Genomic DNA, 27,537 nt, shown 5'->3' on the forward strand with positions numbered 1-27,537 from the left:
CAGAAGTGTAGTTCATAGGTTCATAGGTTCATAGGTAGATACTAGGCTATCTGCCTGAGGGCATTTATAAGCCTAGCCAGAGTGTGTCGGCTTTTGCCACCCCACTGATTAATTAACTGATTCTCTGTCAAGCAGAGCCAATAAAGTGATCCCAGGAGTGTATTTTGTTACCCATCCACTCGTCACGGTTTCTCTTGAAGAGTGTTAGTGAGGGGCTCTTCCTAATGCAGTTTGGAATTTTGTTCCAAAGCATGGGGAGTCTCTGTGACAGGAATCTATCCCTCCAGCATTTTCTATTTATTGTTGTGGCGAGGTTTAGCTCACTAGAGCACGTGGCTCGCAGTGACTTGGATTTCTTTAGGTGGAGCATGTCCATCAATTCTGAGTTGGACATGGCTTTCTAAGTCAGGCAGAGATCACCTCTGAGTAAGCGATATGCCACTGAGTACAGCCGGAGTTTCTTCAGTCGGGCTGCATAGGACATATGTTTGAGGCAAGTAATCCTCTTGGTGAGGTACTTTTGTGGTCTTTCCAGCTGTTGGAAGTGTCTTGTGAGGTACATCCCAAATGGGGCATTGTACTCTATGATGGGTCTAATGAGTGACGAGTAGAGGGGCACTATAACCTCTTTATTTCTAGATGCAAACCCTTTAGTAATTAGATGGGCCACATAGAAGGATTTCCTAACTACTTTGGAAATATGATTGTCAAAGGAGAGATTACTATCTACCTGGGTCCCCAGATCTCTTATTACCTCTTCTGTATTAAGGGAGCTGCCACCTATGTGGTAATTCGTGTGTGTTTTGTTTTTCCCAAAAGGGATGCCTATGCATTTTTTGGCATTTAGCTTGAGGCCATGACTTTGACACTAGGTGTCCGTCTCAGAAAGGCCCTTTTGGAGGATGTCCATGTCAGCCGGAGAGTCAATTATGGCTCCCAGTTTGCAGTCATCAGTGAACTTGGTTAGCCATAGTCCTCCTGTGTTTGCCTGTACTTCTGAGAACTATATGTCAAACAGTAGGGGTCCCAAGACCGAGCCTTGTGGGACACCACTTGTGACTGGTTTAGAGTTGGACCTGGAGCCTGCTATTTTTACTGTGTGAGTTCTGTCTGTAAGCCAGTTGGCAACCCATCTCGTGATGTAGGGGTTTATGTTCAGGCTGGTGAGTTTTTCTGTAATAACTGAGTGGGGAATGGTGTCAAAAGCCTTGGCAAGGTCAAGGTAAGCTGTGTGTACCACCTTTCCCTCGTCTATGGCCTTGGTGACTCTCACAAAGAAGTCAACCAGGTTTAGTAGGCATGATCTGCCCTTAACAAAGCCGAACTGGGTCAGGTCAAGTGTTTGGAGGTTCCCAATGTCTTTGTTAATGAGTTCCATGATGATGTGTGCCATAGCCTTGCAGGCCAGGCTAGTCAGGTTTATGGGGCGATAGTTACCAGGGTCAGTTGTGGCCTCTTCTTTGTGGAGAGGAATAACCGTTGCTGTGCACCATTCTATAGGCACATAGCCTGTGGAGAGGTTGAGGTTGGACAGCATGTTTAGGTGGGGGGTTAGTTTGTTCTGTAGTTCATGCAAAACACAGCCTGGGACACCATCTGGTCCCATTGATGCTGTGTTTTTGGCTTTTGAAAGGGCTGTTTTCACCTGTGCTTCTGTGATTTTTGGGACACTACACTTTTCTGGTATTGTTGTGGGCCCTTTTGAAAGTCAGAGGGCGCTGAAGTTTGCACTGAGTCTATCTGCCAGGATGTTGGCAATATCAGTAGGTTCAGTATATTTTGTGCTATTTTGCACTAGCTCAGAGCATATCTGTGAGTTGCCACTTAGATTCTTAACATAGCTAAAGAAGGATTTGTGGTTATCTTTTGAATCCTTAGCTGTTTTTCTTTCAAAGTTAGTCTTGGATGATTTCCTGAGGGACCTTAGTTTCTTACTGATACTGATCAGGGATGTCTTTCCTTCTTGGGATTTGCTTTTTTTCTGAACTAGTTTCCTCCTTCTGTTGTATAGCCTGTTTATGGCAGGGGTCCACCAAACTGGTTTCCTTCTCTTAGAGGAGTGAGTCTTGGTTTTGCTAGGGATGGCATGATCCATGCATCCTTGTAGGTGCTCATAGAGTGCATTTGTAAAGGTTTCTGCATCTTGGGCAGCATTATCCTTTAGTGTGGGGGCTGTGAAACTTACCACCTCTGTCTTAAGTAAGGTGAAGTTTGCTTTAGTTTACTGTGGTTTCCTTAGTTGGGGTGGTGGTGGGGTGTGGACATCCAGAGTGATTAGTTTATGGTCTGATCTAACCAGTGACAGGTTGACCTCTGGTGTGGAACACCTGTGCCCCATGTTGGTGATGATCAGTTCCAATATGTTTTCACCTCTGGTAGGGGAGTTTACCAGCTGAAACAGGGCGTTTGAGTTGATGAAGTCCAGGAAGCGCTGGGCCTGGGTTTTGTACTCGGGTCGTTTTTCCAGTGAATGGTAGGGTAATTGAAATCACCCAATATCAGGGTGTTCAGTAGGACCTTCATGTTTTCCAGTGTCTCCAGAAAGGTGGAGTGGTGGTCCAGGGTCATGGAGGGTGATCTGTAGCAGGCCAAAATTTGCATTGCAGATTTGCCCGATGTTAGTTGCACATGGATGATCTCAGAGGTATCATGCTGCGCCACTAACCTGGAGGTGTAAGTATCCTTGATGAATATGCTACTTCTGTCTGTTGCAAGCAGCACACAGCCAATACATGCATAGGTACAGGTTGTGTGGTTTGCCTGACATCAATTTTACCATATGCATGTGAGTAGCAGTAAGATATCAGTCCCTAGGTTGTCAGTGAATGTCCTATGCATTGTCCCTTAGCCAAAGCCAGGGGTTACTGAGCACACCCACATCTGCCTACAGGGATATGAACAGGGGGCTCCTCCTCTGAGTCCTCCTATGACTGTGGCTGTGGTGACCTAGGCACTGGTGAGCAGCTGTGTATCCCTTCCCTTTGCCGATCCTGCTGAAATTATTTCCGCAGGATCAGATTATGTAGCATAGCACATACTGTGAATATATTTGCACATGTGGCTGGAGAGTATTGCAGGGCTCCACCAGATATATCTAGGCACAGAAACCTTGAATTTAAAAGCCAAAACACACACTCTATGATGTTCCTAGTTTGTGCGTGTGCCTCATTATGGTGTTCTTTCATGGGTGTGTGTGCATTTCTGATGGGTGTCATCATCCACAGTTCCAAGCCATAGCCAGCATCCCCCAGTAAATGGCTGACTGGAATATCCCCCTAGCAAACATCTGGTACAGCTGTGATGCGTGCCAGATATGGGAGTCATGATAACTGCCTGGGCTGCCAGCACAAAAACATTCAGGATAATCCTTCCGCATTGCACATGACCTGGCAGTTGTAGTGGTAGCCCTTGCGGTTAACATAGATTCTACCCTGTTCACCAGGTGGTGCCTTAATGTGTACATGAGTGCAATCTATGCCACCCAGTACTTCAGGGTAGTGTGCTACATGGTAGAAGTGTTGCATATTGCTGGCCCTTGCCTCAGGGGAGTGGGGAAAAGATATGTGCTCACTGGTATGTGGTAGCATAGCATCCAGGAACTGGTGGAGTATCCTGAATGCAGATGCCTGTGACACCCCCCATCATATCCACAGTAGGTCTTTCGAAAGTACCTGTAGCTAGTATCATAAGGGCTATTCATACCTTTGTTTCCACTGGAATGGGTTCCCCTAGGTTGTCTCTGAGTCTGAGTTGAGGGTGGTTGTGCTCAGTGAGTTCTTGTAGTATATCCCTGTCCACCCTGTAGCACTCTACAATCTCCAGCTTATGTAGCTCCTGGAAGGTTACCCTAGGCCTGAACACTCCTTTCCTTCTCTGCCTAGGCATATTGTCAGCAGCACCAGCAGCATTGACTTCAGCATCTAGCACATACAGATGTACCAGACCTGCAGCAGCCCCTAGCACTATCTCAGTTAAAATTCCCAAATCTCTCCTCCAATGGTATAGAGTACTGGAGAAAATCAGAATGTAGGGTGTGTGCATACTTTATACAGGTCTGCTGTAGGTCCACCATGTGTGATTGGCTAACTGTTATGCATTGCACCTGCCTACAATGTAAACAACATCATTTAATGTCTATATTTTAGTGTGCGACACGGCACTATGCACCATGTCACGCAGCATAATTATACAATATAATAAATATTCATTCATTATATGCTTTCCATTCAGTAATGTCTACATCATCACTGTCACATGGATACCGTGCCCACGTAAGCCCATTAATCTATGTGCCATGCCACACAGCATAGCTTATACAACAGTGAAAATGAATAATTGAATACATCTGATTTTAATGACCTGCTGCCTACGTCATCACTGTCCCCAGGGTGGTCTTTCCACATAAACACACTCAGATATGCATCAAGCCTTGCAAACACATGCACCAGAGTTTAAAAGAGCCCAGAAGTAACAGGACACACACCCCTGATGTCACCCACATCTTGTGTAAACATCAACATGGTCTAAGAGCCTACACAAAGTGGATATGCGGACAGATTACTCTTTTTTGCTATTCAGTAAATCCACCTAATTTGCATACATATCCTTGCTGACAGCCTGCAAACTACACGCTTCATAGCCATATGACCTTAGCAACAGCAGCAATGCACCACTATATGGACCCATCGCAAGGTCCTATGATACATTTCTGTCAAATATTCTAAAATTCTTTTTTGTCGTCTTTTTTTATTTTTCTATTAAGCATGTTTGCTCACTGCAGAGTATAGAGCAAACATGCCGAGATTATTAAAAAAAAATTATTAATTTAACTTATTCCCTTCCTCTTTCTGACATAGTAGTTTTGCACATATGTGTATGTGGTATAACATTTTCAGGGGATTTATGCCCATATTTCTGCAGTTTTACATCCCTTTTTGTCTGTGTAGACTCCTGTACACTGAATTTTTCCAGACACTGACACAGAGTCTGCACAGATGTCTTTCTGCTTGTTGGATTGCTCAACCTGCTTCATTTGCATGACATTCGCCTGCTTATGGGACAATTTGCATGCCAGAAAATTTTCCATGTTTATGTGAGAGTGCGCACTTAAGCAGCACTTATTGAATCTAAAATGTTTGCAGTCACATAGACATCATGGTGCAATGCCTACATAAAAAAAATCATGTAGGCTTTATTGAATTCCCTTGTTTATCCATTGGCAATGTTCTTTTATAGCTTGTTATAGCTGTCCAAATATCTGACTACATATACATAGGTTCACTGTATGAACTGAAGCTGAATTTTTACCCAGTTAATATGTCATTCTGTATTAGGCTTTGTAATAAGTTTAAGTGTAACCATATTATGTCAATGTGGAGCTTTTCTCCCCTGTCCACTGCTAAAAATGGGGTATTATCATTGCCGGTAAACAAATGCCAAACATATAAAATAAACATATTACACAGACTTCCCAGCAATAACAGAAAAGAAAATATACAGTCACCAAGCTGTGTCAGGGAGAAGAGTCTACAGGAAAAAAATAACAGGGTTAACACTTGACCAAGCAAGACTCAAGAATCATAAGGCAGACTTTGAGACCAGGAATCCCCCAAAATGTTTTAGTAGTCGGTGACTCCTAAGTAAGTAAAACAGATACATCCCTCACTAGACTTTGTAAAGAGCTTGTGACAACATCCCGCCTGCCTACGACCAAAATTAGGGAAATGCCAACTAGGTTATAAACGATTAAGGCCATACCTCTCAACTGTCCAGAATTTTGCAAAATGTCCAGATTTTTGCCTCATATTTATTATCTGTTCCTCCTAAAATTTGTGCTTTTCTGGCAAATTACTGAAGATTGAAGCCACTAAGTAATGACAGATATTTGAGTTTTAGACTTCACATCCATCACAAAATACACACTAACACAACACCTTTTATTCTAAAAACTTTCTAAGTTTTTAAAACCAATATTTAAAATTTGTTCCTATTTTTGGGCCTTTCTACCCCCATTATTTTTGAGTTTGTCCAGATTTCTTCTGCTAAGAGGTTGAGAGGTATGATTAAGGCTAAAAATAACATGCCAAAGGACCAAGACAAACTAGAAAAACAGAAAACAAAGTAGGCAGCCAGCAATACGACAGATCCAGGTAAAAGGAAAACTCTTCTTTATTCAATGAAGTGCTTTTGTCAGACTCCACTGACTTCATCAGAATACAAATACAAAGTGAAAACACTACTTAAATAGCCCATCCCACCTTACAAATTAATGACATCATTTCCCCAGGAAATTAAAATGAATAACATGACAAAGTACAACACATTTGACAAGAACCACAACACACTGCCACTCATTAGTAGTTAGTAACCACTCATAAAATATACAAAGACTTCAATTTTAGTAGAGCCATGATACTGACCCTATCATTGAGCCCAGGTTTTGTACTGGCATTAAGTTTGATTTGCCACTTTAATTCAAGAAGTTCCAAAAACTCTTCCAACAGACCACCCCTGGAACCTTGGTCAGCATGATCACTGGCACAAAACTTGAACTTATGCAAAGGAAACATCTCAATGTGCTTGTACAACGCATTGTTGTTTTTCTGTCTAATTCTGCCTACATTTCTGTCTGTGGCAGGTGTGCTCACTTCCCGTCTATTGTGGACAGAGAGGAGATTTTTATTAAGAACTACGGGTTTATTTACCCAAAGAAAAGATATTACTGTTTTTCAAAAGGGGTAGTGTATGTTGCTTTGTGTGACTAATGTGATGGATTTTATGTGGGCAAAACTAAGAGGGCCCTCAAGCAACGGGTTTATGAACACGGCTATGAAATTAGACAGGGGGAAATGATGTAATCAATTTGTAAGGTGGGATGGGCTATTTAAGTAGTGTTTTCACTTTGTATTTGTATTCTGATGAAGTCGGTGGAGTCTGACGAAAGCACTTAATTGAATAAAGAAGAGTTTTCCTTTTACCTGGATCTATGGTATTGTTGGCTACCTACTTCATTTTCTGTTTTTCTAAAAATAACATGGTGCTGGAGTGACCAGTCTAAGAAGGTTTGCCGTGCTGGACAAACAGTGCTATAGAATATTTTGAATTTATAGAATATCTTAACAAGAAGCATGTGAAAAACACGTCTGCTTAGCAAAATCCTTTTATTTGATATATACATATATATATATATATATATATATATATATATATATATATATATGCACCTTAATATAAAAAGAAGCATTGTTCTTCAATCGGTCGATAAGGATATACTGTCATACCCAGTACACTGCGTCCTTTTTGGGCTTGCAACAAGATGTGGGACCAGCCAAAATACTTTGTCAGGCTTCGCCTCTCTTTGATAAAGTGCAATTAATGAACAGGACATTTTCCATTCCCACAGTGACTTTTTGGACCCCCTTCCAATTCCAAGACAAAAAAAAAAAAAAAGTCAAGAAAAAAAAAATACATGAGATAAAAAACATCACAGATAAAAGTGCTTCACTAAATGCAAGAAGTCTCAAAAATAAAATGGGTTATGTCAAAGCTGCCTGCTTTGTGGAGGATATTGATATCTGGACTATTACTCTGATATGGTTTAAACATTCAAAATGCACATCGTACTTTCTAATATATACCTCTTTTCATTTCAGAACTGATTCATGGGTGATGATGGTATCTTAGTCTTTGCAGACAAATACCTAAAAGCCAGAAGCCAGAAGCCAAGGAATCTCAGGCCTAGGAGCTGCTTAAATAATAATTAACATCAGTGGCATTAAACACAGTATTATAGAAATCAACTGTACTCAGTCTATGATCCCCCCACAGGGCATAAGGATTTCCTGACTAAGCTCCAAGATGAAAAAAATGTATTAAAATACAGACCTTATGAAGGATGTTAACAACCTAGCCTACATCCTTTTTATCCTTAGACAAAAACAAGCTCTTCCAGCAGGCCCCTTGGACTTCTCAGAATCACTATAGGAAACAAGGTAAAGGTAGAAGCACAGAATGATAAAGGAAAGTGAAACTACTGCTAAATGGAGTGACAAGAAGGGTCAAAGGGCAAACATGTTTCTACGTTAACCACTATTAAAAGATTACCGGTACTTCCAATACTGTGAGCAGTGTAATGCTGCTCAAGCTTTAATCCGCATGTTTTGCACAAAATAGCTATAACTACCTTAAAATATAACACACTTTGCTGCAAATGCTTCATAAGTACAGAAAAAAAAGTAGTCAGGTACCATAAAATGTGACAGAATTTCCAAAGTTTCAGGCCATTTGAAAAAGTACAGCAATAGGCTGTTAGTAAATGTTATGCAGAGAACAAAACTATTGGACATTGTAATAATCAGACAAACTAAACAGAGAACAGAAATATTTCTCCAAAGTATACAGAACTGTTAACGCAGGTTCTTCCAACCAATTTATTATGAAGGACACAAAAAAAGATGATAAATGAATTTTTAATGTGAAAATGTTCATAGGCTCCTACTAAGCTTATAGCCAGTGTGGACCATCAAGAAGCTGTTTGGAACACTGATGACTAGATAATTTAGCCAATATAAAATGTTTGTTCTTAGTCTAAAAATAGATTTTACTATTTCCTTTTCTCTGAACATACTCAAAGTATGCTGGTGACAGAAGAGATGGACTGGTTTGACCTGGAATAGTGCATTAAAAGATCAAAGTTTTTATTTTTTTTAGGGAGTTGGAAAGGTTAGAGGTAGATCAAAGGTTAAAGCTAAATCAGAAGGTTAGAGGTAGATCGAATTTGCAGAGAGATAGCATTCCATTTTTAGTGACAGAGTATAAGTAGATAGTTTAGCCAGAGGATTTGTAGGGTTTATGTATGCTAAGAAGATGCTGTTCATTAGATCTAAGTAGTCTGTTAGGGTGATAGGAATGGACAATATCAGTAAAAGTAGGACAATCATCAGCTTTGTGAATAATGTTGTGTGTGGAGTTAAGCTGTATGTAATCTAAGTAATGAGGCAGTTTAAGTAAATTCAAAGCCTTAAGGGCAATGCAGTAGTGGCTATAGTATTGTTTGTTGATGGCAAATTTTGCAACCTTATTATAGCATGCTTCCAGTTTATTTTTAATTGTAGTGTGAAGGTTGGTTACGATAGGTGCACTATGTAAGAATGATGGGAAAAGATAGGTAGTGGCAAGAGTGGTTTTGGTGGTGTTGCTAATGAAGTTTTTTATGCCAGTAGAGCATTCCTAATTTTTGGTGAGTCTTTTTATGCGAGTCTAAACACGCAGGTTAAATTTAAAGTTATCATCTATAACCACTGCAAGAAGGTTTGCATGGGAGACTACTTCAATTTCAGTTTTGTTTAGTGAAAATATTTTGAAATTTGCTTTAACAGCCATGTGTGATCTGGGGAAAAATAGCAGTATTTGTTACATACCTCTCAACCTCTTAGAGCAAGAAATCTTGACAAAGTCATAAATAAAAAGGACAATTTTGAAATATTGCTCTTACAAACTTAGAAAGTTGATAAATTACAGCTTTTGCATTAGCATGAATTTTCTGAAGGGTATGAAGTAAGAAACTCAAATGTTTGTCGTTATTTTCTAACTTCGATCTAATTTGACAGAAAACCACAATTTTATGAAAAACGGACCAAAAATATGAGGCAAAAATCTGGACATTCTGCAAAAATCTGTACAGTTGAAAGGTATGGTTGAGTAGTAGCTGGGCCTTATGGAGCCATTTCTCAGATGAGGAAAAAGCTTCTTGCGTGATATGGAGAAGTTGAGGCAAGTTATTAGATACACATATAAGCATAGAATTATCAGCCTATTGTATAAGAGAGGCTGGACCTACAGAGGTAGAGGTCACTGATAAAGATATTAAAGAGGAGGTGACCAAGAACAGAGCCTTGGGGTACACCAGTGGAGACTTGCAGGTATGAAGCGAGAGTGCTGTGCCATTTTGCAGACTGGAGCCTGTCAGTTAAACAGCTATTGAACCACTGTAATGAAGAAGGGGATAGTTAAAGTTGAGGCAGTTTATACAAGAGTTTAGCTTGAGAAACTGCATCAAAGGCTTTTGACAGGTCAATGAATAAAGAGGAAACCAGTTTGCCTGTGTTTCTGTATTTGTTTATGGAGATGATGATTGATAGGAGGATTGTAGCTGTACTGTGTGTTGGGTGGAAGCCATATTGGGTGGATGTTACAGATATTCTTGTGGAAGACTGTAGAGGAGTTACTTATGAATACATCTTTCAAGAATTTTTGAGGGGGGGTGATAATAGTGCAATGTGTCAAAAGTTAGAGATGTCAGCTGAGATACCACATTTAAAAAAGAGGGATAATATGGGATTTTTTCCAAAGTGAGAGTGTATAGGATTTAGCTATTGATCTATTGATAAGGATAGAGACCGAGTATGCTATGGCACTGGCATCTATCTTCATGTAGTCAGGTGGGAGGTTGGCAGTTTAAGTACAGGTTTTTTATCATTGATGTGGAGATGGGCCCTAAGTGGAAGCTGCTAGCAATGGATATAGGTTCATAGGTGTGTACTAGGCTAATGGGCCTGTAGCCTTTACAAGCCTAGCCCATAGGATTATCCTGGCATTGTGCCACCCAACCTTAGTTAACAGAGCCTCTGTTGGGCAGAGCCACTGAAGTGATCCCCGGGGTGAATTTTCTATTTCCCATCCACTCATCAAGATTTCTCAGTGAGGTGCTCTGTTTGACATGTATGTGAAGTTTATTCCATAGCATGGGTAGTCTCCAGGTTATGAACCTGTTCCTCCACCGTGTTCTGTTGATTGTGGTAATAAGGTTGAGGTCTCTGGAGCATGTGGTGCAGAGGGACTGGGATTTCTTTAGATGTAGCATTTCTAACAGAGCTGGGCCGGACATGGCTTTGTAAGTCAAGTAGAGATCATCACTAAGTAGGCGATATGAGACAGAGAATCATTGTAGTTTTTTGACTCTGTCCTATGGGACAAGTGTTTAAGGCCTAGGATCCTCTTTGTGAGGTACTTTTGTGGCCTCTCCAGTTGTTGCACGTGTCTAGTGAGGTACATGCCAAATGTGGCATTGTACTCGATGATTGGCCTAATGAGGGAAGAGTAGAGGGACACAATGATCTCTTTCTTCCTGGATACAAAATCCTTAGTAATGAGATGTGCCACATAGAAGGACTTTCTGACCACAGTGGCAGTGTGGCAGTCAAAAGAGAGGTTGCTGTCAACCTGTGTTCCCAGATCTCTTATTACGCCTTCTGTGTTCAGTAGACTACCATCAATGTGGTAATTCATGGGAACTGGGGTTTTCCCAAACGGGATGATGACACATTTTTTGGCATTGAGCTTAAGGCCATGGTTCTGACACCAGCTGTTGGTCTCAGTGAGGCCTTTCTGTAGGATGTCAACATAACTTGGGGAGTTAATAATGGTTCCCAACTTGCAATCGTCTGCGAACGTTGTCAGCCAGAGTCCCTTCGTGTTGGCCTGGACTTCTGAGTAGTAGATACCAAACAGGAGAAGACCCAGGACCGATCCTTGTGGGACTCGACTCATGACTGGTTGGCAGTCTGACTTGGAGTGAGCTACTTTAACACGGTGGGTTCTATCTGTGAGCCAGTGTGCAACCCACCTAGTGATATAGGGGTTGATGCCTAGCTTAATGAGTTTTTCTATGATTCTTGAGTGGGGAATGGTATCAAAGGCCTTGGTCAGATCAAAGAAGGCTGTATGAACCACCTTGCCTTCATCTACAGCTCTGGTGACTGACTCAAAGAAGTCAACCAAGTTGAGCAGGTATGATCTACCCTTCACAAAACCAAACTGTGTGGGCTCCAGAGTTTGGAGACTCCCTATATCCTTGTTTATTAGATCCATGATGATGTGTTCCATAGCTTTGCATATCAGACTTGTCAGGCTAATGGGGTGAAATCTCCCAGGGTCTGTAGTCGCTCCTCCATTGCGGAGAGGGATGACTATAGCAGTGCGCCATTCTGGAGGTACAAAGCCTGAGGTGAGGCTGTGATTGAACAGGGCACACAGGTGAGATGCCAGTTCACTCTCTAGTTCATGTAGAACACAGCCAGGGATATTGTCAGGTCCCATAGAAGCTGTATTCTTGGCCTTGGACAGTGCTGGTTTAACCTGTGCAGCAGCAATACTGGGTGCCTGACAATGTACTGTTATTGTTATTGGTCCTTTGGGGGGGAGGGGTAAAGTTGGCACTGAATCTGTCAGCCAGTATATTGGCAATATCTGTTGGCTCAGTATAGGATGTACCATTGTGCAGTAGCTCAGAGCAAATCTGGGTATTGCCATGGAGATTCTTTACATAACTATAGAAGGCCTTGTGGTTGTCTTTACTATATGCTGCAATTCTGTTTTCATAGCTAGCTTTAGAGGATTTGATGAGGGATCTCAACTTTTTGTTGAGGCTGATAAGGGAGTTTTTCCAGTCTTGGGACTTCACTTTATTCTGCATCAGTTTCCTCCTTCTGTTGTAGAGTTTATTTATGGCAGGGGACCACCAGATTGGTTTCATTTTTTTGGAGGAGAGAATCTTGGTTCTTTTGGGTATGGTGAGATCCATGCATTTATGTTCGTGTTTGTACAGTGCAGTGGTGTATGATTCGGCAGTCATGCAACTGTTCTCCATTTGCATGGGTGCCGTGAAGTTAGCCACCTCTGCTTTTAGGAGCCCAAAGTTAACTTTGGAGAAATCTTTCATGGTGGTTACCTTTTGCAGGTTGGTGGGGAGTGGGAGGGATGTGGATTTCCAAGGTGATTAGTTTGTGGTCGGATCTAACCAGGGAGGAGTTGACTATTGGTGTAGAGCAACGGTCGTCCATGTTAGTAATGACCAGGTCAAGGATATTGCTACATCAAGTGGGGGTAAGAACGAGCTGGTCCAGGGCTTTGGAATTAATGAATTCCAGGAAATGTTGGGCAAGTGTATTGGTACATAAGTAGTTTTCCCAGTTAATGGCGGGGTAGTTGAAGTTGCCCAGTATGAGAATGCTAGGTTGGACCCTAATATTCTCCAGGGTGCTTAGGAACATGGAGTGTGAGTCTTGGGACATGGTTGGAGACCTATAACAGGCTACGACCTGAATTGCTGTCTTACCCAGTGTTAGCTGCACCTGAAGTATCTTTGATGTGTTATGTTGGGCTACCAATCTGGAGGTGTGCATATCCTTTATGAATATGGAAACACCACTGTCTATGGAGCTTCAGTCCAAGTTCTGGGGCTGAAAGGTGTGGAATGAGTTGTAGCCTGGTAGCGCAGGGGTGCTTTTTGCCGCCTTGAACCAGGTCTCTGTTAAAGCACAAATACTGATGTTCTCTATTTTAAGGAGTGCTTCGAGTGAGTGCATTTTGAGATTTAGGCTTTTAGCATTGAGCAGCATGACCCTCAGATTGCATTTGTTTGTAGCTGTTATGGTGGTAATTTGGTCTTTAAAGCACCACCTAAAAAAGGCACTATAGCGGTGGCAAGATCCTTGGCCAGTATCCGGAAGCCCAGGGGTGACAGATGCAGGCCATCTCAAGCAAAGCATCGAGGTCTGTCAGTCATGTCATCTCAGACAGACAGATACTGGATCCCCTTAAAATGACACCAGAAAATTAGCCAATTGTTGAAATCAATCATTTTTTTGCTTGTACTGTGGTATCATTCTGGGTGATGGTAGAATGCTGCTCAGGGCTAGGGTCATGCCCGCCTGGGCTACATAATCTGTGAGCTCCTTCATGTCTCTTTTCATGTAGTCCAGGGAGGTACATCTCAGGTCATTCACACCGACATGTACAATGACAGAGCCATATCTGTGCCTGTTGTTGAGGGACCTGAGTGCATGTGTTATGTGGTGGATCCTGGCACCTGGCAGGCAGCTGACTGTTACTTTCTCCTAATTCGACCTAGTGAGTGGGACATCAATGTGACTCATTATCAAGTCACCTATGACTAGTGTGTTGGGCATGCTGTTTTGCCTTAGGGGCTTTGGTTGAGTGGCACACTGTTTAGGAGATTTATGTGTCTCGTGATTAGTGTTGTGTTGAGGTGGTTGAGTGAATTTCTGCCTTGGAGGTCTCTGCTGTTTGGTTAGATTTTTACTGAATGCCTCCACAAAGGTGGGTGTATGGTTTGTGTTTTTATGTGAAGGTAGTCCTGTTGTGTGTTCTGGAGGGCTATGTGTTTCATGTGGTATGGTGCAAGTGTTGACCTTCTCCTCTTGACCAGCTATTCCAGTCTTGGCTGGAGATTGTGTGGCTTCCAGTTTGGATATATAAGTGCATCTCTCACAAGTCTGAGTGTTGAGAGGTAAGAGGAGAGGGCTGTCGGTGTACAAGAGGCAGTTGCTACGTTGTCTTAGGATGCCCAAGTTCACCAGGTTAATAGGAGAAAGCACAGAGAACTGACCTTTTGACATGCCTGGAGGGGTGGGTATTAATAATAAGTACTGGAGCTGTTTTCTTGTAGAACGTTTAGTGCTGGTAGCAATTTTGTGTGCTACAATAAGTGCTACAAGAAGTCTGGTATGGTAAAGTGCTAAATTAATAAGCTAGTAAAAGTGCAGGAGAGGAGAGAACTAGCAGATCTAAGGGAAAATTTGAAGAGCAGACTTTGCACCTCTCAGAAGCTTATAAACAGTCCTGGATACAGCAATCTGTATCTGGACTAGATTAGTTACAGGAAAGGAGGAAAACAAGCACAAACATGGGCTTTTAAACCAGAAATTGAAAGAGATGGAAAAACTGCCCAAACAGGCAATCAACTACAAATTCTGGACCAGAAACCACTCCCATTGTGGTAGATGGGCTACCTAGTGCTTACCACTCCCACTGATAAGCTAGAAGGCTTCCCTCCAACACAGAAAGACTTGGGAGACTCAGAAGCTTACAAACAGTCCTGGATACAGCAAATCTGTATCTGGACTAGACTAGTTATAGGAAAGGTGGGAAACAAGCACAAATGTGGGCTTTTAAACCAGAAAGTTGAAAGAAATGGAAAAAACTGCCCAAACTGTCAATAAACTACAATTTCTGGGCCAGAAACCACTCTTGTGGTAGATAGGCTAACTAGTGCTTACCACTCTCACTGATAAGCTAGAAGGATTCCTTCCAACACAGAAAGGCTTGGGAGGCTCAGAAGCTTACAAACAGTCCTGGATACAGCAAATTTGTATCTGGACTACACTAGTTACAGGAAAGGCAGGAAACAAGTGCAAACGAGGGCTTTTAAACCAGAAAGTTGAAAGAGATGGAAAAAACTGCCCAAACTGTCAATAAACTACAATTTCTGGACCAGAAACCACTCCTCTTGTGGTAGATAGGCTACCTAGTGCTTACCACTCCCACTGATAAACTGGAAGACTTCCCTCAACACAGAAAGGCTTGAGGGGGTCTGAAGCTTACAAACAGTGCTGGATGCAGCAAAACTGTATCTGGACTAGACTAGCTACAGGAAAGGTGGGAGACAAGCACAAATGCAGGCTTTTAGACCAGAAAGTTGAAAGAGATGGAAAAACTGCCCAAACGGTCAATAAACTACAATTTCTGAGCCAGAAACCAGTCTTGTGGTAGATAATCTACCTAGTGCTTAACAGTCCCACTGATAAGCAGGAAGGCTTCCCTCCAGCACAGAAAGGCTTGGGGGGCTCAGAAGCTAATCAGGCTCATGTGGGGATGATGAGGACAGGGGTTAAAGGAAGTGGTAGTGTGTGCAGTGTATGGATAATGTCTGTTTTGGTCTAACTTGTTTGTTGAATTACTAGAACTGGGTGTTGTTGAGGGGGTGGTAAAGGTAGTGGATGGGGGTGAAGAGCTTTTAGATAAGAAAGCAATGCTTTCTATGAAGTAGGTATTGAATAAGATTGCAATTCCTAGTGGAGAGCTATTATGAGAAAGGTTGGGTCCTTTGAGCCCAGATGTAACAGGTTATATATTGCTGTCCAGAATTTCTAGGGGTCATTGTTGTGTTGAAGTTGTAGATGGCTATAATATTTTTTTTATCTTGGCTAACTTGTATTTTTTAATCATATTGCGCAATTCTCTATAAAGCTGCATGCTACAAGGAGTTTTAAGTTTAAGCCATTCTTCCCAGGCTTTGGTAAATAATGTTTATTTTTGCTGAGTAGTGAGCCATAGTGTGTGGCTAATTTTTACTCTTTTTTGCAGAGTGGGATTGGCTGTTTATGGTATTTAAGAATAACATATTAAAAGTATTGACTGCCTCACTGAGTGAAAGTGTTTTAGAACAGACCAATTAAAGGCTTTCTATGTATTCATGAAGGAATTTTTATTGAATTTAGAAAGGTTTCTGGTTGTTTTAAGATGGTGAGTGTTAGGTGGGTGGGTTGTATTTCTATGGACATAACCTGGAAGGTGGTCAGCAAGTGAGACTGGATAGGTTTTAGAGGTTGTAAATTTATTAGGGTCAGAGAGAATTATCCAGTGTAGAATTGCACCTTTACTTTTGGCAATATTAAATCTAGTGTGATTTGATAAATTGTGTGTGACCATAAAGGTTTATACTGGCTGAGAGACAGTCTGATGTAAGGTTTTTCCAGTCAGCATCTACATTTCCTAGTATATTTTTATAAGGCGTGTAACTAATTCACCAAGAGAAGATTTCTTCCAAAGTTGTTATATTATTTCCAGGTGGGATATAGACTGTAACAAAGCATAGCCGTTTTTTATTGTTAAGCTTTAGTAGTGATACTAGTGTTTCAGCATTTTGGAATTTTGGGATGTTGTGTGAACAGGGTGAGAGATATTACACTAACCTGGATAAATTAAGGCTATCCCTCCTGCTTTCTTGTGGAGCCCATCAGCTCTGATAATACTGTAGCCTGGAGGGAGTAGTTGAGAATCTTTAATGTTAGACTTAAGCGGGTTTGTGTGATGGCAAGAATATCAGGGTTATACTTTGATATCCCAACATGTAGTACTGTAATTTTGTTACAAATGCTACAGAGGTTGATAGTGACAGTGTTCAGTTTTCTGGAAGACCAGTGGGAGAATGATGAGGTGAGGGATTTGATGTGTTGGTTTCATTAGCATGGATATATGGATGTTTAATGCTAGGACAGTACAGCTGTGAAGATATACATTTTGAGGTGATAGTTGATGGAGGGTTAGTTGATTCACAGTTTTGTAGGTGTAGTTATTTGCTGTTTAGATTGGTGAGTTTTTGGAGCCTGGTTTGGGGTGGACATCACCATACTTGTTTTTTATATATATATATATATATATATATATATATATATATATATATATATATATATATATATATATATATACACACGAGATGAGGTTTTGATTTAATGCAACCTGTGACTTTTGAGACACAACTGAGGTTTTTATGGGTATAGTCTTTAGAAACCTCTGCGCGTGTGCATGTGTGTGTGTGTGTGTGTGTGTGTGTGTGTGTGTGTGTGTGTGTGTGTGTGTGTGTGTGTGTGTGTGTGTGTGTGTGTGTGTTTACACATCAGTGTGCATGCGTGGTCACTGAATGGCTGATCTTCATAGTTTAACTTCAATATGCTGGATATACAGTACTTGTAACTCTCAAATTACGCCTAACAGACATTTAAATGCGGAAATAATAGCTTGCCAAAATAATATGATTTTTTTTAATTTCATTTGCTGACCTGGTAAATCCACTACATACAAATGACCATTTTTGGGGAACTTACTAGGCAAAAGGAGATATTAGGAATCAAACCCGACACAGAAAGTAGCTCATTAACAGCTAATAGCCACAATCTTCTGCTGTGACTGCCAAACCCTGATGCCACATAAATTGTACTCCCATAATATTAGTTTCTGATCCCCTTTGTGAATTGATTCTGCTAAATATCATTGTAAAAAAATTACAGTCTCCTCATAGTCTTGGGGTGGGGCTGAACTAATGTCCATGATGTATAATAGTTTCTGGTCTCAATTGCAGTTCAGTTTGAAATTGGCAAACAGAAGTGCATTGCATGACGTCAGTTTGGAGTGACACAAATTGTCTTTATTTTTATAGTTAGTTTTTTAAAGATGACATATTTCCTGAAATGAGTTTTTTCACATGTCAAATCTATATTGGAATTCAAGTGCTGATGGGAAATATCTGATTATACATGATTAAAATCAAAAGCCAAAAAAATTTCAGTTATCTAATAGTACAATAGAATTACCAAAACGTGCATTTTCCCTGAAGGCAATTTTAGCAGGTTTACTATAAAAATGTCAACATTCATATGGTCTAACTTTGATATGGCCGACACATTTGGTCGGCACATTAATATTAAGTAGTTCATTTGGTCGACAGACAGTGTTGTCGACCTTCTGTCAACATTATGTTGACAATAGGCAAGGATTTATCCTTGTCAGTACTGTTGTGCGATCCTGGAGTTGTAATATATAAGTAGTGGGGGGGTGCAGGGGGTCACAGCCCCCCTGCAAAAACACTAGTGTTAGTTTGCAGGTGTTTGTCGACCATGTAAATGTAGACATTTTAATGTCGATATTTTGAACTGTCGATGTAATAATTTTGACCATATGAATGTTGACATTTTGATAGTAAACCATTTTAGCATGATCAACGTGACTTTTTTTTTCTGGGGAGCATATTCCTACACACCCATCATATTTACTTCCACTGTGAGTGGACAGAAATGAATACATTGAGGATCAGAATCCCTGACTACTAAAAATACTTTTTAGTGTTTTTTGTAAGGGGAAAAGCCTCCCACACACCCCAAATTTAAATATACCAACTCCACTATCACACCAATTCAAGAAAGTAGGAAATTCCCCCCCAAAAGGGAATCCCTTCCAGCACACCTCAAAGACAGTGATTTTAGTAATGTTGAACCTAGGGCAGTTGAAGCTGGAGCCTTCAAGCTTTTCCACTAGTAAGTTAACCTTTATATACTTGTTTTGTTTTTATCACTCAGTATTTGCAACTGTGTTATATCTTTTGTGGATGCATGAAAACATATATCTATCATGGACCATGCAGACAGGAAACTTAATGCAAAACTAATCAAGTCTGTTTCAGTTTAATGGCTTGATAGGATCATATTAAACAGAACGTGAGTTTCAAGGGAACTTGTGTTTACAAACTTTGTTTCTTGTGTATTGCTTTTATTTTACTGCAACTTGTTTAACTTTAAAGGTATTTTTTCCCTTAGAGTTACAAAAGTTTTTGGTTAGGGCCAGTTTCCATTATTTGACTCCAAAGGGGGTGATAAGAAGTAGCATTCTTAAATTAACCAGAACAGGAAAAGGTTTAATCTTTGTGACCTGTCTCTGCTCTTCACCTGCTGCTGCTTTATGACTATTTTTTGATTTCCCCAGCCATCCACCTAGTTTGTGTTGTGTTCTTAAATACATTGGATCTTGGGTTGCCCACCTTTACTCTAAAATTTTGCTTCAGAAGCTCTTCCCATTCTCATCTCATTTGCTCAAACCTGTGATCATGTGAAAATCAAGCTGGGTTTTGCATATCTTCCAACCAGCTTAGTGTACATAGGTTCATAGTTTCATGGGTGTGTACTAGGCTAATGGCCCTGGTGCCTTTACAAGCCTAGCCCATAGAAGTGCCCTGGCATTGTGCAGCCAGTCATTAGTTCCCAGTGCCTCTATCAAGTAGAGCCACTGGAGTGATCCCTGTGATGAACTTTCCATTTCCCATCCACTCATCAAGATTTCACTTGAAGAGAGCTAGTGAGGTGTTCTGCTTGACATGTATAGGAAGTCTATTCCATACCATGGGCAGTCTCTGGGTTATGAACCTGTCCCTCCAGCATGTTCTATTGATTGTGATAATGAGGTTGAGGTCTCTGGAGCATGTGGTGCAGAGGGATTGGGATTTCTTTAGATGTAGCATTTCTAACAGAGCAGGGTTAGACATGGCTTTGTAAGTCAAGCAGAGATCGCCTCTTAGTAGACGATATGAGACAGAGAAGAGCTGGAGTTTTTTGAGTCTGTCCACGTAGGACATGCGTTTAAGGCCTAGGAGCCTCTTTTTGAGGTACTTTTGTGGCCTGTCCAGCTGTTGCAGGTGTCTAGTGAGGTACATGCCAAATGGGGCATTATACTGTATGATTGGTCTAATGAGGGAATAGTAGAGAGAAATGATGTCCTCTTTCTTCCTGGATGCAAACCCCTTGGTAATGAGAAGTGCCACATAGAAGGGCTTTTTGACCATAGTGACAATGTGGTGGTCGAAGGAGAGGTTGCTGTCAACCTGTGTTCCCAGATCTCTTATAACGCCTTCAGTGTTCAGTGGGATCCCATCAATGTGGTAATTAGTGGGAACTGAGTTTTTCCCAAAGGGGATGATGGCACATTTTTTAGCATTAAGGATAAGGCCATGGTTTTGACACCAGTTATTGGTCTCAGTGAGGCCTTTCTGTAGGATGTCTGCATCACTTGGGGAGTTAATAATGGCTCGCAGCTTGCAGTCATCTGCGAATTTGGACAGCCAGAATCCCTCCATGTTGACCCAGACTTCTGAGAAGTAGATGCCAAACAGGAGAGGACCCAGGATCAATCCCTGTGGGACTCCACTCATGACTGGTCGGCATTTTGACTTGGAGTATGCTATTTTTACACTGTGGGTTCTATCTGGGAGACAATTTGCAACCACCCTAATGATATAGAGGTTGATGCCTAGTTTGCTGAGTTTATCAATAATTCCTGAGTGAGGAATGGTATCAAAGGCCTTGGCCAGATTGAGGTAGGCTGTATGAATTGCCTTACCTTCATCCACCGCTCTGGTGACTGACTCAAAGAAGTCAACCAGGTTGAGCAGGCATGATCTACCTTTCACAAAACTATATTGTGTGGGATCTAGAGTTTGGAGATTCCCTATATCCTTGTTAATTAGGTCCATGATGATGCGCTCCATATCCTTACATATCAGACTCATCAGGCTAATGGGGAGATAATTTCGAGGGTCTGTAGTTGCTCCTCCTTTATGGAGATGGATGACTGTAGCAGTGCACCATTCATTTGGGACAAAGCCTGAGGTGAGGCTGTGAGTGAACAGGGCACACAGATGTGGTGCCAGTTCATTTTTTAATTCATGTAGAACACAACCAGAAATATTGTTGGGTCCCATGGAAACTGTATTATTGGCCTTAGATAATGCAGCTTTAACCTGTGCTGCAGTAATGTTGGGTGCTTGGCATTCTTCTGGTATTGAGATTGATCCTTTAGGTGGGATAGAGGGGTAAAGTCGGCACTGAATCTGTTGGCCAGTATACTGGCAATATCTGTTGGCTCAGAGGAGGTACCATTGTGCAGTAGCTCAGAGTAAATCTGGGTATTGCCATGGAGATTCTTGATATAACTATAGAAGGCTTTGTGTTTTTTTTTTAGTGTCTGCTGCAATTCTGCCTTCATAGCTGGCTTTGGAGTTTTGATGAGAGATCTCAACTTTTTGTTGAGACTAATAAGGGAATTTTTCCAGTCCTTAGGACTTCACCTTTTTCTGCAACAGTTTCTTCCTTCTGTTGTAGAGTTTATTAATGGCAGGGGACCACCAGACTGTCTTCCTTTTTTGGAGGAGAGCAGCTTGGTTCTGTTGGGTATGGCAAGTTCCATGTATTTATGTACGTGTTTGTACAGTGCATTGGTGTATGATTTGGCAGTCATGCATCTATTTTCCATTGCCATGGTTGCCGTGAAGTTAGCCATCCCTGTTTTTAGGAGTTCAAAGTCAACTTTGGAGAAGTTTTTCATAGTGGATACCTTTGTGGGAAGTGGGTGAGATGTGGATTTTCATGCTGATTAGTTTGTGGTCGGATGTAACCATGGAGGAATTGACTATTGGTGTAGAGCAACAGTTGCCCATGTTAGTAATAATCAGGTCAAGGATGTTGCTTCCTCTAATGAGGGTAAGAATGAGCTGGTCCAGGGCATTGGAACTGATGAATTCTGGGAAGCGTTGGGCCAGTGCATTGGTGCATGAGTAGTTTTCCCAGCTAATGGAGGGGTACTTGAAGTCACCTAGTATGAGAGTGTTGGGTTGGATCTTAATAGTTTCCAGGGTGCTTAGGAATGTGGAGTGAGAGTCTTGGGACATGGTTGGGAACCTATAGCAGGCTACCACCTGAATCACCATCTTACCCTATGTTAGTTGTACCTGGAGGATCTCAGATGCATTATGCTGGGCTACTAGTCTGGAGGTGTGCATATCCTTTACGAATATGTAGACACCACCGCCTTTGTAACTTCGGTCCATGTTCTGGAGCCAAAAGGTGTGGAATGAGTTATAGCCTGCTAGTGCAGGGGTGATTTCTGCTGCTTTAAACCAGGTCTCAATTACAGCACAAATGTTGATGTTCTCCATTTTGAGGAGTGCTTCAAGTGAGTGCATCTTGAGATTTAGACTTCTAGCTTTGAGCAGCATGACCCTCAGATTGCATTTATTTATAGCTGTTATGGTGATGCTGCGGTAGCGTTGTCGCCTTACAGTTAAACGTTGCCCATTCGATTCTCAGTTAGAGCGTCTTCTGTGTAGTGACATGCGTGAATGGGCGTTCCTTCATTGAAGGTTGTGCATTAGGCCCAGCAAGCCAGTACGTAAAAATCTACTGCCAATCATTAGCGGACCGGAGTTCCGCTGTGGCGACCCCTAACTGGGAAAAGTTGAAAGACACAAACAAACAAACAGTGGTAATTTGGTCTTTGGAACACCGCCTAAAAAAGGCACTTTAGGGGTGGCAAGAGCCTTAGCCAGTACCCGGAAACCCAGGGGTGACAGATGCAGGCCATCTCTGGCAAAGCATCGAGATCTGTCAATCATGTCATCCCAAGCAGACAGATACTGGATCCCCTTAGAATGACACCAGAAACTTAGCCAATTGTTGAAGTCAATCATTTTCTGTTTGTACTGTGGTAGAATTCTGTGGGATTGTAGGATGCTGTTCAGAGCTAGGGTCATACCTGCCTAGGCCACATAATCTGAGAGCTCCACTATGTCTCTTTTCATGTAGTCCAGGGAGGTGCATCTCAGGTTATTCACACCCACATGGACAATGACAGAGTCAGGCTTGTACTTGTTGTGGAGTGACCTGAGTGTGTGTGTTATGTGTCAGATTCTGGCACCTGATAGACAGCTGACTGTTACCTTCTCTTTATTCAGCCTAGTGAGTTGGACATCAGTGTGCCTCACTATTAAGTCACCTATGATTATTGCATTGGACAAGCTGTTTTGCCTTAGGGGCTTAGACTGAAGGGCACACTGTGTAGGTGAGCTATGTGTCTTGCGGGTTGTGCTATGTTGATGTGGTCAAATGCATTTCTGCCTTTGAGGTCTTTGCTGTTTGGGTAGATTTCTATTGAGAGCCTCTACATAGGTGGGTGTGTGGTTTGTGTTTTTATGTGAGGGCTGTGATGGTAGGTGTTCTGGAGGGCTATGTGTTCCATGTGGTGTGGTGCAGGTGTCGACCTTCTCCTCTTGACCAGCTATTCTGGTCTTGGCTGGAGAGTGCATGGCTTCCAGTTTGGAGATATAGGCGCATCACTCACAAGTCTGAGTGTTGGGAGGTAAGAGAAGAGGGTTGTCTGTGTACATGAGGTAGTTACTACATTGCCTCAGAATGCCCAAGTTCACCAGGTTAATAGGAGAAAGCACAGAAAACTGACCTTTAGACATGCCGGGAGGGATGGTCATCATTACTAACTACTGGAACTGCTTCCTTATAGGACGTCTAGTGCTGACAGCACTTATGTGTGCTACAATAATTGCTACAAAAAGCCTGATGAAGTGCTGGTGAATAAGCTAATTAAAGTGCAAGGGAGAAGAGAAAGTTGAAAGGGATAGAAAAAAAACTGCCCAAACAGCCAATAAACTACAATTTCAGAGCCAGAAACTACTCCTCTTGTGGTAGATAGGCTACCTAGTGCTTACTATTCTCACTAATAAGCTGGAAGGCTTCCCTCTAACACAGAAGGGTCTGGGGAACTCAGAAACTTACAAAACAGTTCTGGTTACAGCAAATCTGTATCTGGACAACTCTAGTAACAGGAAAGGTAGAAAACAAGCTTAGAACTTTTTTTCAGAAAAAAACAGTTAACTTATAGCTGAAATACATCAAAAAGGGGTTAAAACCGAGTAGCTGAAGCTCTGGATACTGCAGACCTGTATTGAGACTATGCTACTCAATTTTAAGGTTAAAAACTCAGTAAGAAAAAATTCACAGTGAAGTACAGATTAATCACTTTTGGTCAAAAGAATAGCACTTGCGGTATGAAAAAATACAGTTAAAGAGCAACAAAATGCAGTAAAATGCAGGTTAACAGTAATGACTTTCAGTAGATAGCAATGAAATATAGTTAATCAGTAGATTGCTGTGAAACAATAGCTCACAAATCACAACAGTAAGAGCACTAATAAACCAGTGATTCAGTAGAACACTGCCATCAATTTAGTGAGGCTACCACCAACAAGCAGTAATAAATATGGCAAACAGCAAAATGAAGTAGAAAGAGGAACAGTTTTTTTTTTTGTTTTGTTATAGTAGAAGGTGAAGAGACAGAAATAATGAGATAATTCAAGGTTCAGAAGCTAAAGGGGTGGACCTTTGCTAAGTTCTCACTATAAACAGTAGAATGAGCTGATGTAATGTGACTGGGGAGAGTGTCCAGTATCAACTTTATATCAGAGGTGGGCAACTCAAAGCCACCAAGACTTAAGACCACCACAACTGTGCGGGTGGGTGGTAAAAACAGTTGTACAGATTACAGAGATATGTATTAAACAGAAGTGCTGAAGACAATTGAAAATAAACACTTATCTTTTTCAAATATCACAGCAGGGCAGTAGGCCAGTCTCTCTACAGCTTAGAACAGCTTGAGCAAACAAGTATATCTGATTTAAAACAATGGCTTTTAAAGGCAGAGAAACAGACGCTAGCCCAATTATCCAATCAAAAATACAGTTTTGCAGGAATGCCCTTAGCTAGATTAAACCAGTCTGGTTTACTTTCTCTCACAAAGAAAACAGCTAGCCGTCTCTAGACAAAGATTTCACTGCAAGTTGAAAGGGTCACAACAGTAACAGCTGTATCACACAACAAATAGGAGACTAAAAACAGTTGCACTAATTGCAAAAAACAGTTGTACAGATTACAGAGATATGTATTAAACAGAAATGCAGAAGACAATTGAAAATAAACACTTACCTTTTTCAAATATCACAGCAACATCTAGAGTATTAACCACCTTTTTTCTTCTTTTAAAATCTTTAAAATCTGGCACAATACTGTAATTCTAAGTATCTATATACAGCTTCTCAGGAACTAGTTTGGCATTACTGCTTTTATTTTTCTGCTTGTGAGAGAAGCAGCGATACATTGCTCCCTAGCCTTTTTAGGGATTATTGAGCACTGAAAACTGTTTCTTAATGCCCGGCATTGAAGATGTGCTATTGATTTCTGGGTCTATATCATTTCTGCGAAAAACCTTTTTACCGAATGCTACATTGTTGACCCGTATTCAGCGAAATTCACTTCCGCAATTCGCTGAATACTTACAGGCAAAGACATAGCTGGCCAAGTACACAACTTTGCCGAAAAAAGACACAAGTACCAACCTATCCAGGTGAAAGAGTCCAAAAACAGAGAAAGTCCAAAGAATAAACCCAGAAAGACAAACGGACAGAAAGATGGCCAGGTTCTCCAAGGTAAAACCAGTTTATTCAAGAATGCAAAAGCGCTTTCACAGACTGAGCTGCTTCATCAAATGCTAACTCTTAATTTAAAACACTCCCATTTAAATATAGAGTGACTACCTAATAGGTGGCCATGTGACTGTATTCCTTAAGTAACTTTTAAAAAGACATACAACCTAAAATATCTAGGTATAAACTTACATGCATATCAAAAATATATAAAAAGCATACATAAAAGTGTACAAAATCATGCAGATATAAAAATTCAAAAGAATAGAATGAAAAAAATATATATCTATATATATATATATATATATATATATATATATATGTATATATATATATATATATAGATATATCTATATATATATATATATATATATATATATATATTTATGGGATCCAGTCATTACAACAAATGTACGTTTCAATGAAATGTAAATTCATGAGTATACTTCCACAAAAGTGCATTTTGTCGAAAATGCACTTTCGTGGGAAGATTAAAATAAGAAAAAAAAACATAAGTAGTTATAAAAACATGCAGTTTGCATGTCATCTTAGTTGTAAATCAACATTTAGTGTTGATGTACAACTAAGCAAACTAGTGCTGAGATCGTGGTACAGTGGGGATAAGGGAGTATTCCCTTTTCCCCACTATAGTGTGATCTCAGAGTGAGAATATTAAAGTAGGGGGGTGTGAGGGTGCAGCTCCCCACATGGAGGGGTGCAGGGTGGCTTCCCCCCTCCAAAAGATTTTTTTTGTGTGCTTGTTGTTTCTGTTAGGGATTCGGTGAGTATACATCAGCAAAAGTGCACTTTCATTGAAGTGCACTTTTGCTGAAATGGGGATCTACTTTTCTTTTTCGAACAAGTGTATTTTCGATGAAGAAAAGTAGATCCATATATATATATATATATATATATATATATATATATATATATATATATATATATATATATATATATATATATATATATATATATATATATATATATATATATATACACGCAGAAAGCATGAAAAAAACATAAAAACATATAAGCATGTAACCTAAAGACTATCTCTGAATAAGAGGCCTAGATTTCAACCTGGTTCTGAGTGGAATAAAATAATTGAGAACATGACCATGGTCTCCCCTTAGCCTTATTATCCACTTAGACTCTAGCTGTTCAATAGTATTTCTAATATCACCACCTCTTATCGTCTCATGCACCCTGCCTATTACCATAAATTTAAATCTGTGCTCTGCATTGGTAGCCAAAACATGCTTTGCTAGAGCACTGGCCTTATTGCCTTTATTAACATAATTAATGTGCTCTCTAATCATTTCTCTCAATGTTCTATCTGTTTTGCCCACATAAAATTTGGAACATTGAGTACAATAAGCTAAATAAACAACATGTTTAGTACTGTAGGTGGCAAACACATCAAATCGATATACTCTGTTCTGATCTGAATATTCAAAACAAGATGTGCTATCAAACTGAACATTTGCCACATGGTATGGTGGCTTTAAGTTTATAATCTTTTTTTGTGTGTGGGATAACAGAGTGTTCTTCTCAAAGACTTCATATTCTTAAACAAAAATTTGGGTGTAGGATCCAGTAATTCTCTGATGTCCTTATTTGTAATTAGTATATTCCAGTGGTTTCTTATGATGTTCATATAAGTGGAAACATTACTGGAAAAATATAATGGCACCTTTAACATATTTCCACTTGGTGAAACATGATTCGGAGTATTCAGTGCCAGTCTCTTAGAAAAATAGGGCTTAGCTTTGCTGTTCCTTAAGGATTTAACTTCCTCAATGTTATAACAAATATCACTTTCACCATAGCCTCTCTGTTCTAAACTGCTGTTTCATGGTGGTAACCTG

Source organism: Protopterus annectens, chromosome 17.part0 (genome assembly GCF_019279795.1).
Source record: "Protopterus annectens isolate FY-2018-M chromosome 17.part0, PAN1.0, whole genome shotgun sequence".
In the NCBI taxonomy this organism is placed as follows: domain Eukaryota; kingdom Metazoa; phylum Chordata; order Ceratodontiformes; family Protopteridae; genus Protopterus; species Protopterus annectens.